Raw genomic sequence first — 14077 nt, forward strand, 5'->3', positions numbered from 1 at the left:
AAAATAATATGGTTTAAAAAGATAAAGAACAATCAAATCAATAAAACACTGAAAATTTGATCAAAATCGGACAAAGAATAACCAAGATGTGACAATTTAAAGATTTGCGTTATTTGGGTGAAACAGTTTTATGCATATCTGCATTTGCTCTTTTGTATTTCATTATACAAGAATTAAATTATGTTTATTCATTTTTGTCACACATGAAATGAAATAAAAGATGAATTGACAACCCATTTATTTTTATGCATTAGATATTCATAGCTAAAACTTATTTAATGCCATATGCCATTTAGTACACTCATGTATGTATGATATAACTTGTGATTTTTTTTATGTAAGAGGGAAGTGGGGATATGACATCATCAGTCCACCTAATGAATATTCATGAGAATGTGCATAAAAAGGTTTTCGCAAATTATTGCCAAAATTTATAATTCAATAGCTTCGTTATTTGTTCTCAGATTTTAATGAAATTTTCAGCATTTTGGTCGGTGAATTTTACTCTATTTAGATGTAATTATTTTTTAGCCTCAGAGTATACCCCTTTAACATTCTACACCGGAGTTGCTATGAAATAAATACAAACCAATCAACCCGCTCCCTCTCTTACCTCGGAAGGTGATATGTTCAGCCTTGCTCTGACCTCAGGCAAGGCAAGCTGTAACCCCTTGAAACTGATCGGGCTAATCACATAATGACAGCTTGTTCCAATGCCCATTTAACCCATCCAACCCCATCAATCCCACCCTACCAATTACACCCCCATCTTACACCACGCTCCCAGGGCAAGAGGGGTTAAGAGCGCCCCAGTCTGTCATCGAAGCGGGATTACACAAGATCGGTTAACAGTTTGAGTAGGGAGCTTGACTTTTCACGAAGCATTTAATCGCTAGGTGCTAAAATGAGCTTGGTTATCGGTCTATCGCCCTCATTTGATGAGGCTATGCTAAAATGATACTACTGAGTATTACCTCGTTAAGTAAGCATTTTTCTTGTTCCTTTGTTGTTGTTGTTTTATCTCAGTCATAGTTAACCTTTGCGCAGGTGTGCAGTTTATCCAACCAACTTTGGCAGGGGTTGAAGGGCTTATATTCGGATTATATTTCCCCCAAGAAAACTCTATTCTCGGACTTCAATCTAAAAAATAATATTGAGTAAAAATGCTCCATGAGGGTAATTACGTGTCCAACCAACATTGGGGATTTCTTTTGGGCATTTTTATTTATCCAGTGTGATGAAAATTTTGCCCATTCTAAAGAAATTATTTGTTATTGGACAATATGCTTCCCGTTTTGGGTAAATACTGCCCAAATTGGTTGGACACATAATTACCCTCGTGCTGGTTAGAATTTTACCCAATATTTTTTTTTTAAGTCTTGATTGGTTTTCATAAAAGAGATATTTCGAAGCTATCTAGGCCCAAATGTAGACAGATTGTTCCTTTAAAACTTACAAAAACATCATGTATGGTCGGTTATCTATTGTGGCATCTCCTTCTAGAAAACGACTTCCACAACTAAGCAGAAAAACAAGGAGGGAGAAAGGGAAAGAAAGAGAAAATAAAGAGGGTGAATTATTATATATTATTGATTTTGATATATTATAAAAATCTACCTCACAACTTTCTTTTCTATAATATTGAAATATTTTGCTTGTTTGCGGCTTTTAGAATTTTTTCCCGTGCGGCATGTATTGGAAATTGTCGGCTGCCTGCCCTGTCGTACAAATTAAAATTAAAAAATTCATTGATATAAAATCCTGACATTGAAGGATCATCATCAAAACAAAAAAAATGAGAAAGAAAACAACTATGGCGTCGGACTTAGAGACGATTTCTCGATCAATTGTGGATATAGATGGCGCTCTCCATATACATCACAATATGTCAGTCCAGTCTTTATCAAAAAGTTATACACAAAGTCAACCCCCCCCCCCCCACACAAAAAAGAAGAAAATATTTATTAAATAAAAATACGGTGAAAATCAAGCTTTTGAGAATATCGGTTGAAAAATAAAAAAAAAGTAATCACGTTTTGCGATTTTGTATGGGTTTTTTTCACAGATCAAAATTGATGGTGTTTTTATGCACTCACGATTTCTTACGGTATAAATTATGTAGTATTTTAATATTTTCACATTTGACAATATTGAATCTTTTCATTGAATCACAGTGGGTTACAGTAAGGGCAATTCAACATGTTCAGGGAGGAATCAAATTTGTTTTACATTAAGAGGGAATAGTAAAATATTTTATATTCCACGTGATAAAATACAAAAGAAATGTTAAGGACATCATCGATCCTCTCATTTCTTTCAAACCAGTGGCCCGTTGAAGAAAGAGTTGCGATCAAACGCAACTCAAAAAATCTTACGCAACTTGATTTTCAGGCAACGAAGCACCCGTATTCGTGACTTGCGTTTAAACGCAACTTTTTCTGCATCAGGCCCCAGGTCTTGCATTGCTGTTTATGAAACTAAGCGCAAGTTTGAAATAATTATTTTGTTTATACAATTTCAATGCAATTTTCAGCTTTATGCCTTTTTATTGTTTTGTATATTTCATTTTTAGATAAGTCATGGGCCTTTTTCATGAATTATACATTTTTTTCGGCTGACATTTTCATCAAAGCCTAATGATCATGAAAAGGGCTGCTTTTGAATAAACTGTCAGTTATATTGTCGAACGCATGCGGAGCGATTTGTTGACTTTCGTGAAAATATACTTTGTCATCGCAATATTTCAAACAAAGAATATTGAATTCTAAATTTACAAATGAAACTAAATGCCCTTGAACCCTGTCCGAAAATAGAATACATTGGATGTCATTATCAGATCAAAGTCACTTCAAAACTTTCCCGCTTTATCTTAAATGAATCTGACCAAAAAGACACATTCAAGTAAAGATCCTAAAATAAGATGAAGATTCAATTTTGCCTATTTTTTTTTTTAGAGTCTTCCGTTACTATGGTTAGAAATATTGAAAATGAAACTTGGAGAAGGGAGGTAATCTAAAAAAAAGTATTATGTTCTATGTGAATACAGATGTAGATGTATTAGCTCCAAGCATGTTATGGGTTCTAAACAGAGATCAGAGGAGGGGTACGAAAACAGTCATGCAGATTTTGTCAAAAATCGTGTTTTCAGACTGCAGCCCACCCCGCTCCTTCGTCCCAAATGACAGTTTATAGTCAATGTGTGTGCAATTTTGTGATTTCCAATGTAATTTGTATATTTTGGCGGCCATATTGGAATTTGTGAATTTGCAGAAAATGCTGAAGGTTACACGAGAAGCATCATTTAGATTTGGAATCACCACCCTCGAATTGACAAACCAGAAGAAAAATTGTATGTATATTTATTTAAAAAAAAAACAAGGTCATGCCTCCGCTAGTCGGACGACCAGAGCCAAAAATCAATGAAACTAAGCCTTTCTGGCTACAATTGAAATGGTTAAAGGGTGAGTTTCATAAAGTTATATTGTCCTATGTGTTCTACAAATTAAAAAGAAAGTGTTACTCTGGCATCAACGCTTAAGAAGGAAAAGTGAATTGTTTTATTGGATGAATGTGCCCACCTCTTGATCACACCCCTACCCTCTTGATAATTCAATACGCATTGATATGTGGATTCTCTTGTCACGGCAATCACGAGTATCTCCGTTGGGAGGCTTTAAAAAGAGAAGGAAGGAAGATAAGGTAATAATATTTAGAAGTTTGTAGAAATTAGAGATTCTGGCAATCGTTCAAAAAAAGGGTTCCCCGGTGAGAAGGGCTTTGATGGCTACCCGTAGCCCATACAGTTTGGAAGTTATGTCATCCCCACCCCCCATCATCCGACCAACACCCCCCCCCCCTTGATTGTAGTCGATTGTGGTGCTAGTGAACTACAAACGATGTTGGTGAACAAATTGGAAAAAAAAACTAACTTTTGGCCCCTGGTCGCCCACTCCCCTTCTTCTGTTCTTCTTCCTCCTCTCCTCCTCCTCCTCGATCCTCCCTCCCCCCTCATTCCCCTCCTCCCTCCTTCCCCTCCTCTTTCCTCTTCTCCTCCTCCCCCTCCTACTCCTCCTCCTCCCCCCCCCTCATTCCCCTCCCTTTTCTCTTCTCCTCCTCCTCCCCCTCCTACTCCTCCTCCTCCCTCCTTCCCCTCCTCTTTCCTCTTCTCCTCCTCCTCCCCCCTCCTACTCCTCCTCCTCCCTCCCCCCCTCATTCCCTCCTCCCCCTCCCCTTTCCTCTTCTCCTCCTCCTCCCCCTCCTACTCCTCCTCCTCCCTCCCCCCTCCTCCTCATTCCCCTCCTCCCCTCCTCTTTCCTCTTCTCCTCCTCCTCCCCCTCCTACTCCTCCTCCTCCTCCCTCCCCCCCCCTCATTCCCCTCCTTCCCCTCCTCTTTCCTCTCTCCTCCTCCTCCCCCTCCTCTCCTCCTCCTCCCTCCCTCCCCCCCATTCCCCTCCTCTTTCCTCTTCTCCTCCTCCTCCCCCTCCTACTCCTCCTCCCTCCCTCCTTCCCCTCCTCTTTCCTCTTCTCCTCCTCCTCCCCCCTCCTACTCCTCCTCCTCAATCCCCCCTCATTCCCCTCCTCTTTCCTCTTCTCCTCCTCCTCCCCCTCCTACTCCTCCTCCTCCCTCCCCCCTCCTTCCCCTCCTCTTTCCTCTTCTCCTCCTCCTCCCCCCTCCTACTCCTCCTCCTCCCTCCCCCCCTCCTTCCCCCCTCTTTCCTCTTCTCCTCCTCCTCCCCCTCCTCCTACTCCTCCTCCTCCCCCCTCATTCCCCTCCTCCCCCTCCTCTTTCCTCTTCTCCTCCTCCTCCCCCTCCTACTCCTCCTCCTCCTCCCTCCCCCCTCATTCCCCTCCTCCCCCTCCTCTTTCCTCTTCTCCTCCTCCTCCCCCTCCTACTCCTCCTCCTCCCTCCCTCCCCCCTCCTTCCCCTCCTCTTTCCTCTTCTCCTCCTCCTCCCCCCTCCTACTCCTCCTCCTCCCTCCCCCCTCCTTCCCCTCCTCTTTCCTCTTCTCCTCCTCCTCCTCCTCCTACTCCTCCTCTCCCTCCCCCCTCATTCCCCTCCTCTTTCCTCTTCTCCTCCTCCTCCCCCTCCTACTCCTCCTCCTCCCTCCCCCCCTCCTTCCCTCCTCCCCCTCCTCTTTCCTCTTCTCCTCCTCCTCCCCCTCCTACTCCTCCTCCTCCCCCTCCCCCCTCATTCCCCTCCTCTTTCCTCTTCTCCTCCTCCTCCCCCTCCTACTCCTCCTCCTCCCCTCCTCTTTCCTCCTCTCCCTCCCTCCTCCTCCTTTCCTCCTCCTCCCTCCTTTCCTCTTTCCTCCTCCTCCCCTCCTCATCCTCCCCTCCTCCTCCCTCTCCTCTTCTCCTCTCCTCCTCCTCCCCCCTACTCCTCCTCCTCCCCCCTCCTCCCCCCTTCCTTCCTCTTCTCCTCCTTCTCCCCCTCCCTCCTCCTCCTCTCCTCCTCCTCCTCCCTCCCCCCTCCTTCCCCTCCTCTTTCCTCTTCTCCTCCTCCTCCCCTCCTCCTCTCCTCCTCCTCCCTCCCCCCCCTCCTTCCCCCCCTCTTTCCTCTTCTCCTCCTCCTCCCCCTCCTCCTCCTCCTCCTCCCTCCCCCCTCATTCCCTCCTCCCCCTCCTCTTTCCTCTTCTCCTCCTCCTCCCCCTCCTACTCCTCCTCCTCGATCCTCCCCCCTCATTCCCCTCCTCCCCCTCCTCTTTCCCCTCTTCTCCCCCTCCTCCCCCTCCTACTCCTCCTCCTCCCTCCCCCCTCCTTCCCCTCCTCTTTCCTCTTCTCCTCCTCCTCCCCCCCTCCTACTCCTCCTCCTCCCTCCCCCCCTCCTTCCCCTCCTCTTTCCTCTTCTCCTCCTCCCTCCTCCTACTCCTCCTCCTCCCCTCCCCCTCATTCCCCTCCTTCCCCTCCTCTTTCCTCTTCTCCTCCTCCTCCCCCTCCTACTCCTCCTCCTCCCTCCCCTCATTCCCCTCCTTCCCCTCCTCTTTCCTCTTCTCCTCCTCCCCCCCTCCTACTCCTCCTCCTCCCTCCCCCTCCTTCCCCTCCTCCCCTCCTCTTTCCTCTTCTCCTCCTCCTCCCCCTCCTACTCCTCCTCCTCCCTCCCCCCTCATCCCCTCCTCCCCCTCCTCTTTCCTCTTCTCCTCCTCCTCCCCCTCCTACTCCTCCTCCTCCCTCCCCCTCCTTCCCCTCCTCTTTCCTCTTCTCCTCCTCCTCCCCCCTCCTACTCCTCCTCCTCCCTCCCCCCTCCTTCCCCTCCTCTTTCCTCTTCCTCCTCCTCTCCTCCTCCTACTCCTCCTCCCCCTCCCCCTCATTCCCCTCCTTCCCCTCCTCTTTCCTCTTCTCCTCCTCCTCCCCCTCCTACTCCTCCTCCTCCCTCCCCCCTCCTTCCCCCTCCCCCTCCTCTTTCCTCTTCTCCTCCTCCTCCCCCTCCTACTCCTCCTCCCTCCCTCCCCCCTCGTTCCCCTCCTCTTCTCTCCTGAATTCTTCCTCACAATTAACATAACCACCATACATATATTGAGCACCAAATTTCGATATTTCAGGCTTGCTCCTCACAATTTGTACTCAGAGTACCATCACCAATGTTAAACTATAGACTACGGCCCTCCCGATCAGCCCCATGACCATAGCAATACTTTATCATCTGACATCTCTGACTCTATGAAACTTGAATGTAAATCAAGCTTAACATTGCATTTTTTATGAATTCTTGCCATAATAATGTTTTACCAAATACACTGTCTGATATTTTTGTAAGATTTAGCAATATTTTTGTGCAAATAGTTCCATACATGCTTATGACAAGGAATGCATCGATCTTTCACTTACCATGCCTCTTTGTATAAACCATCAGTATCAAATCAAGATCATTTTATAAATTCCATATCATGTATTCCTAAAAAAAGTATAAACTTTTTTATTTGACCAGTATTATTTACATTAATTTAGTAGGCTCTTGTATCTCATATTATAATTTTGTTTTGTCCAAGAATTGTTTGTTGTTTCATCTTTAGTGTCATTTCTATGTTATTTCAGTTTATGCCTTTAAGTGTCTTGGATTGGCGTTTGTAAGGTTCATCCTTTTTTTAAGGACAAGTACACCCCGAAAGAAGTTGATTTGAATAAAAAGAGAAAAATCCAACAAACATATCACTGAGAATTTCATCAAAATCGGATGTAAAATAAGAAAGTTATCGCATTTTAAAATTTTGCTTAATTTCACAAAACAGTTATATGCATATCCTGGTGGATATGCAAATGAGGACACTGATTACGTCATCCACTCACTATTTCTTTTGTAATTTATTATATGAAATAGGGAATATTCTATATTTCTCCTCATTGTCAAGTGAAACAACGATTAATTCCTTCCTGAAAATGTGGAATGACTATTGTTTAATACTGTGTGATTCAGTCAAGTTGGTCCTTATTGTCAAATCTGTACAAAAAAAGAATATTGTATAATTCAAACAATAAAAAAAAAAAAGAAATAGTGAGTGAGGGACATCGTCGACTGTCTCATTTGAGTTATGCATGTCACTGTTTTGTGAAAAATAGGGAAAACTTTAAAATGCCATAACTTTCTTAGTTTACATCAGATTTTGATGAACTCTTCAGCGTTTTGCTAGTTCGACAATTTTCTGGGGTGAACTTGACCTTTAATTGCCACTGCCCTCACTCATGTTCACAACAAATTGTATTGTGTATTCGTGACACTGCATAATATGTTTGTTGACTGGTTTCATGAGTGAAAAATAAATATGATTCGAATCGAAACCCTAGGTCGTATAGAGTCAGATGGTCGTTACAAAATGCAGGCGCGGATCCAGGAGGGGGCCGAGCCGGCCCCGGCCCCCCCCTATTTTTTGACAACTGCAGAAAAAAAGTTTACTCTTTACCTTGATAGAAACTACGAAAAACAGAAAGAAAACTAAGAAAGAGGTATTTCACCCATGATGTGTAATTTACAGCCTCGTAACGACCGGCCCGACCCCGAAAGGAAACAAAAAAAAGGTGAGGGGAAGAATTGGAAAATAGACTTTATATAAAAATTTTCGCTCGCGCTCGCATTGCCTGTGTAATGAATCCCATTCAAGAGGGTTAAATGACACTAATTATAACCAGTTATATACAATATATCCAGTTCTGATATCAATTTGCACACAATTCTCTAGCACATCAAGCATTTATTATTTTGTTTGATTTACACAAATTGTTAATGTGTATCAAAATGTTCGGCTTGCGCTGCGCGCTCGCATTGTTTAATTTGTGAGATACCTATGCTCTTTGGAAATTCTTACCAAAATTTGTCAAAATGCTCCTTTATCATGTCAGTATATCAAAAAATTAAGCTCATGCTTCGCGCTCGCATTTAATTGTTTGAGACGCACAGCTTGTTTATTTAAATAAAAACGCGCTTAGACTGTTCATTTTTTCAGGTCGGAATATCAGAAATTTTGAGCTCGCGCTTCGCACTCTCATTATTTATTTGGTGATACTTGTATCCTCTTCAATAATCACTAAAAACAGTCCTAATTGGGTCACTTTTCACGTTACTATATGATAAAATTTCGGCTCGCGCTTCGCGCTCGCATTGTTTAGTTGGATACTTATCTTTGCTCATGATTATAAAGACTGCTCCGTCTGAATCTTCAGTTCTAAGGACATAAAATATCAAAGATTTTTAGCTCGCGCTTCGCGCTCGCATTATATATCAAGACCACATGAGATACAATATTGTTTATAGCAATAAAAACTAACATATACTTAAAACTTCAGTCTTTAGTTAGGACTACCCCGTGAAAAACCAACAAAAAAAAGCCAGATTGTAGCGGCCAATCGAGAAAAATGTTGATCAAAATATTTTTCGCCCCCCCCCCCTATTGGCGAAAGCTGGATCCGCCCCTGAAATGGTTATTGTACAATGTTAGAACGGTTAAAAACTGACTTTCCTTCTAGAGAAATTGGTTTAGCCATTGCAACAGAGCTATTGCACAATGGTTCCATACCGACCATGGTCGTAGCGAGTGTCAGAAAAGGGGAATTCCCGTCAGAGGAGGGGTTGTAGCCACGGAACAAACTTTGGAGAGTTTTATCAGAAATATTAATCCCACATGCAGGTCTATTGATTTGTAGGAAATATGATGAAATATCAATTTTGTTACAGTGGTGTTTTGAAAGAAAGCGGGAAGTGAAAATGAGGATATATTAATCATTAAAATGAGTAAACCTGATCTTTTTCTTAGTTGTGGTATGAAGCTATTAGCTGAATGGTTGTGCAATATGATGATGGTGATGGTGATGATGATGGTGGTGATGATGGTGATGATGATGGTGATGATGATGATGGTGATGTTGATGATGGTGATGATGATGATGATGATGGTGATGATAATGGATATGATGATAATGATGATGATATTGGCATTTGAATGATGTGCAAGGCCTGTACCTATAAGCTCCATCCATTTTTTTTTTAATATCGAGTGCAGATCTAAATAATGTTAATATTGAAGATATGTATATTCATGTAAGACTACACATTACTAGTATCTGCATGTTATATAACAAGACATATAAAAATGGATCCTATATAATGTTCGCTAGTAAAATAAAGTTTTATTATGCGTGTGTGGTCCTCACAATCGTATGTTTAAAGACACCTATAAACATCCGGTGTATATTATTATTTATATAGTCGCCCTACGAATAAATCTAACACCTATTACCTTGTTCAAGGAAGTATTACGGGGATCGGTTGATTTCCTGTTGTGGCTGTATAAGATATGGAAATATGAAATTCTACCTTTCTCTAGGCCTATCATAACTGAACCATAAATTTATTCACCATTGTTTCGTGAATGATGAAAGATCATGGACTGATATTAGAGTAGAAATACGTAGTCCTGGATAACAGGTATTTGTGGCGCTAGCACTTCCGGTGTTTAGATCCAGGTATTACAGCTGCTGCACTTTGTTGCAACAAAATATTGTATTATAGTCTTCTATTAGATGATTCAAAGCATTATAAGAATAATAATAGGCATTTATATAGCGCCATCTTTCTGGAAATAATCTATTCCACCGAAGAGAATTGCTATTACCTCAGGTCCTCAGCTTTTATGCAAGGAGCCTTTCAGCGCTCAGTGCATTTCAAGGAATTAATCCTGCTGGGTACCCATTCATCTCACCTGGGTTGAGTGCAGCACAATGTGGGGAAATTCCTTGCTGAAGGAAAACACGCCATGGTTGGGATTTGAACCCCCGTCCCTCTGATTGAGAGACGAGAGTCGTAACTACTAGACCACGACGTCCCCAGATTGAGCACTATCATTTTTCTATCTCAGATTTACAGGTCTACATTTTGTTTTGTTTTTTCTGCTCCCCTCTCCATCTTCTTCTCTGGCTCTGTCCCCTTCCATCCCTTCTCCAACTCTCTCTCTCCCTTTCTTTCTCACTCTCAAATGATCTCTCTTCTCCCCTCCTTCTATATCCCATTCTCCAGAGGCGTCGATCCGGGGGGGGGGGGGACAGGGGGGCGATCGCCCCACCAATGAAAATATTGAGGGGGGCAAACATATTGTTTTGCTCACCCCCCAATAATTCCGCATGTGCAAGAAATAAAATAAGATTGTAACATTACACAGAAATCAGCAAGCGAGATTGAGATACACAAATTGCTCATTATCTAAAATCCGCTTTTCACATTGGAATACCAAAAAAATTTGACAAGCAAAAAAAAAAAAAGGTCAAGCTCGTAAGGGGGAGGGAGGGCAAAAAGGTGTTTCATGCTCGTCAGGGGGGTCAGGGATAGGTCTTTTGCACTGGTTGTGACTCGTTAGGGGGCCGACTGCTCCCCCCCCCCCCCCCCCATAGGTACGCTAGTGCTCTCCCACCTCTCCTCCCAATGTTTCCTCTTTTCAATCTCTTATTCTCTCTCTCTGTCTCTCTCTCATATATATCTCTACCCAAAATACATCAACAAATGGGAAAGGTTGGGGGAAACAGAATCATTAAAGGTTTTCTGACACTGTCACCTCTAAAACAATGTAATCTGACGTATCTTACATATATGAACCCTCTAAACACGTATAAAATTCCCTGTGATGTGCATGTCACAAGAAAACATGAATTTCAAACAACCACAAAGAAGACATCAATAACTACAATTTCATATTTTATAGAAACAGAGCATTTATAATTTCAGTTTTAGAACGGTTCATAACATATATTAGACCAACAAGAAACATCTAAATTTGTTAAAACATGATAAATACTCATCACCTTGGAATAAAGCATGCAATAGATACATTGGCTTCATCAAGGTATACCATGAAGATATTATAAACTCACATGGTCTATAAGCAGTTGGTCTATTTCTCCCCCACATGGGCTAAACCTATTTAGTCTTGTATTGTTACAGTCTAATTGCTGTTTGGTCTGAACTTCATTTGTTCTAATTCCCACCTACTCGAATTTTCATTTAGACTAAGCCAAGTTCATCCACTTCATCTGTCATTATTTTGTTTACTTTGTCAAATAAGATTTGGTTCATAAGCAGTTCTTCTAGCCACACACATTACATGTGGTATTGTTCGAGCAAGTGATCAGATGACATGACTATAGCCTAAATGTAATGAAATGGTAACTAGACCAATGGGGCATTGCAAGAAACTTGCGATTGATCACAAGTCTATTTTCGGTTTCTAAAGTAATCATATCTCTTGCAATTAATTGTAAATTTGTGACTGATTGCTTATCTGCTTCTTGAAACAAGCAGTGTAATATCAGAATATCAGATTGCTGCAGCTAAAATTGATCACTTGTAAAACTGAAACAGAATATCTGCAATTGATTGCAAATATATTCTTGCAACACCCCTTCAATGGCAATTAGATGATGAGGTTAAAAACAAACTCATTACCAAATGTGATTAGACCATCTGGGATAAGGGTCCCGTTTCATAAAGACAAATTTACTACCAACCAATCAGATTGAAGGATTTCAGTAGCTTTTAACTGTTATCTTAAATTGAATATTAGAACAAGATTTATGAAATGGAACCCAGATGGTAAGAAAGCTTGTAGACCAATCAGCTATTTACACATGAAGCTATTCTACCATGTATCAGCATTACCCATCCACATAGCAAGAAAGAAAGAAAATAAATCAATTTAAGTAGCATCATACAAAGGAACTTGCTAGACATTTTTCTGATATTCCTACTTACAAACCGTATGACGGAAAAATACATTTTCATATCTTTCATTTGACAAAAAAAACGTTAAAATACATTTGCTACAAACTGACCAGTTTACAAATGTGAATACAACATCCAGAAATAAATATATATTTTCTTCCTCATAGAACTTCTTCACTAGTACAACAAAGGATGGTATAATAAATACAGGAAAATGTCTTCTGTATGAATATCATCTCATACTTCCTACCAATAGAAAACAAGCCGTCTCACCTGCATCACGCGGTTCAATATAGCAGCAGTGCTGAATTTGAATACTACTCTAACTCGCACAAGATGTTCAGTGATACATGGTTACTCTTATGTCCACTTTTTATGAACTAGACCAATAAACTTACAGAGATATGATGGTTATTCAACAAAAAAACCAACATGGCCAAAGTTCATTGACCTTACATGACCTTTGACCTTGATCATGTGACCTGAAACTCGAACAGGATGTTCAGTGATACTTGATTACTCTTATGTACAAGTTTCATGAATCAGATCCATAAACTTTCAAAGTTATGATGGTAATTCAACAGATACACCCAATTCGGCCAAAGTTCATTGACCTTTGACCTTGGTCATGTGACCTGAAACGCGCACAGGATGTTCAGTGATACTTGATTACTCTAATGTCCAAGTTTAATGAACTAGACCAATAAACTTTCAAAGTTATGATGGTAATTCAACAGATACCTCTGATTCGGCCAAAGTTCATTGACCCTAAATGACCTTTGACCTTAATCATGAGACCTCAAACTTGCACAAAATTTTCAGTGATGCTTGATTACTATTATGTCCAAGTTTCATGAATCAGATCCATAAACTTTCAAAGTTATGATGGGAAATCAACAGATATCCCAATTCGGCCAAAGTTCATTGACCCTAAATGACCTTTGACCTTGGTCATGTGACATGAACCTCATGCAGGATGTTCAGTGATACTTGATTAACCTTATGTCCAAGTTTCATGAACTAGGTCCATATATTTTCTAAGTTATGATGACATTTCAAAAACTTAACCTCAGGTTAAGATTTCGATGTTGATTCCTCCAACATGGTCTAAGTTCATTGACCCTAAATGACCTTTGACCTTGGTCATGTGACATGAAACTCTAATAGGATGTTCAGTAATACTTGATTAACCTTATGGCCAAGTTTTATTAACTAGGTCCATATACTTTCTAAGTTATGACGTCATTTCAAAACTTAACCTCAGGTTAAGATTTGATTTTGACGCCGACGCCGCCGCCGCCGCCGTCGGAAAAGCGGCACCTATAGTCTCACTTTGCTAAGCAGGTGAGACAAAAACTATGTGAAAAGGAATAGAATATTTGGACGGATTTGGTATACAAATCACTGCGTATAAATGGAAGGTTATAATCATGGACGGAATTCCAGATGGAAAGACATTATTAAATCTAATGAAACAAAAAAAAAACACACAAGATTTGCAATGCCTAAAAAAACTATCGCCAGTGGAAAACTTCTGACATTGAACAAATTTTGTTAAACATTGTTAAACATTTAAATACAATTTCCAGTTTAAGCTGAGTCTGCTCTGTTTGAATTCCAATCATTTGATTACACAATAGGCCTACAAATTAAGTTTCTTCAAAGAAATTTTGATCAAAGAGTATTTGTTTGATTAAAATTGGATGCATGAACTTTGTCTTTCAAAATCAATTGTTTAATTTGATCATTTTCTTTATATCAAGATTGAAATATTTAAAATAAAACATTAAAAAAAACTACAAAAGGATAAAGTGGGTGTGTGTTAAAAATGTCAAAAATCACCAACATCGATGGAATTTTCAATTTGTTCATGTCTCACAA

This window comes from Lytechinus variegatus, chromosome 8 (genome assembly GCF_018143015.1).
Source record: "Lytechinus variegatus isolate NC3 chromosome 8, Lvar_3.0, whole genome shotgun sequence".
NCBI lineage: Eukaryota > Metazoa > Echinodermata > Echinoidea > Temnopleuroida > Toxopneustidae > Lytechinus > Lytechinus variegatus.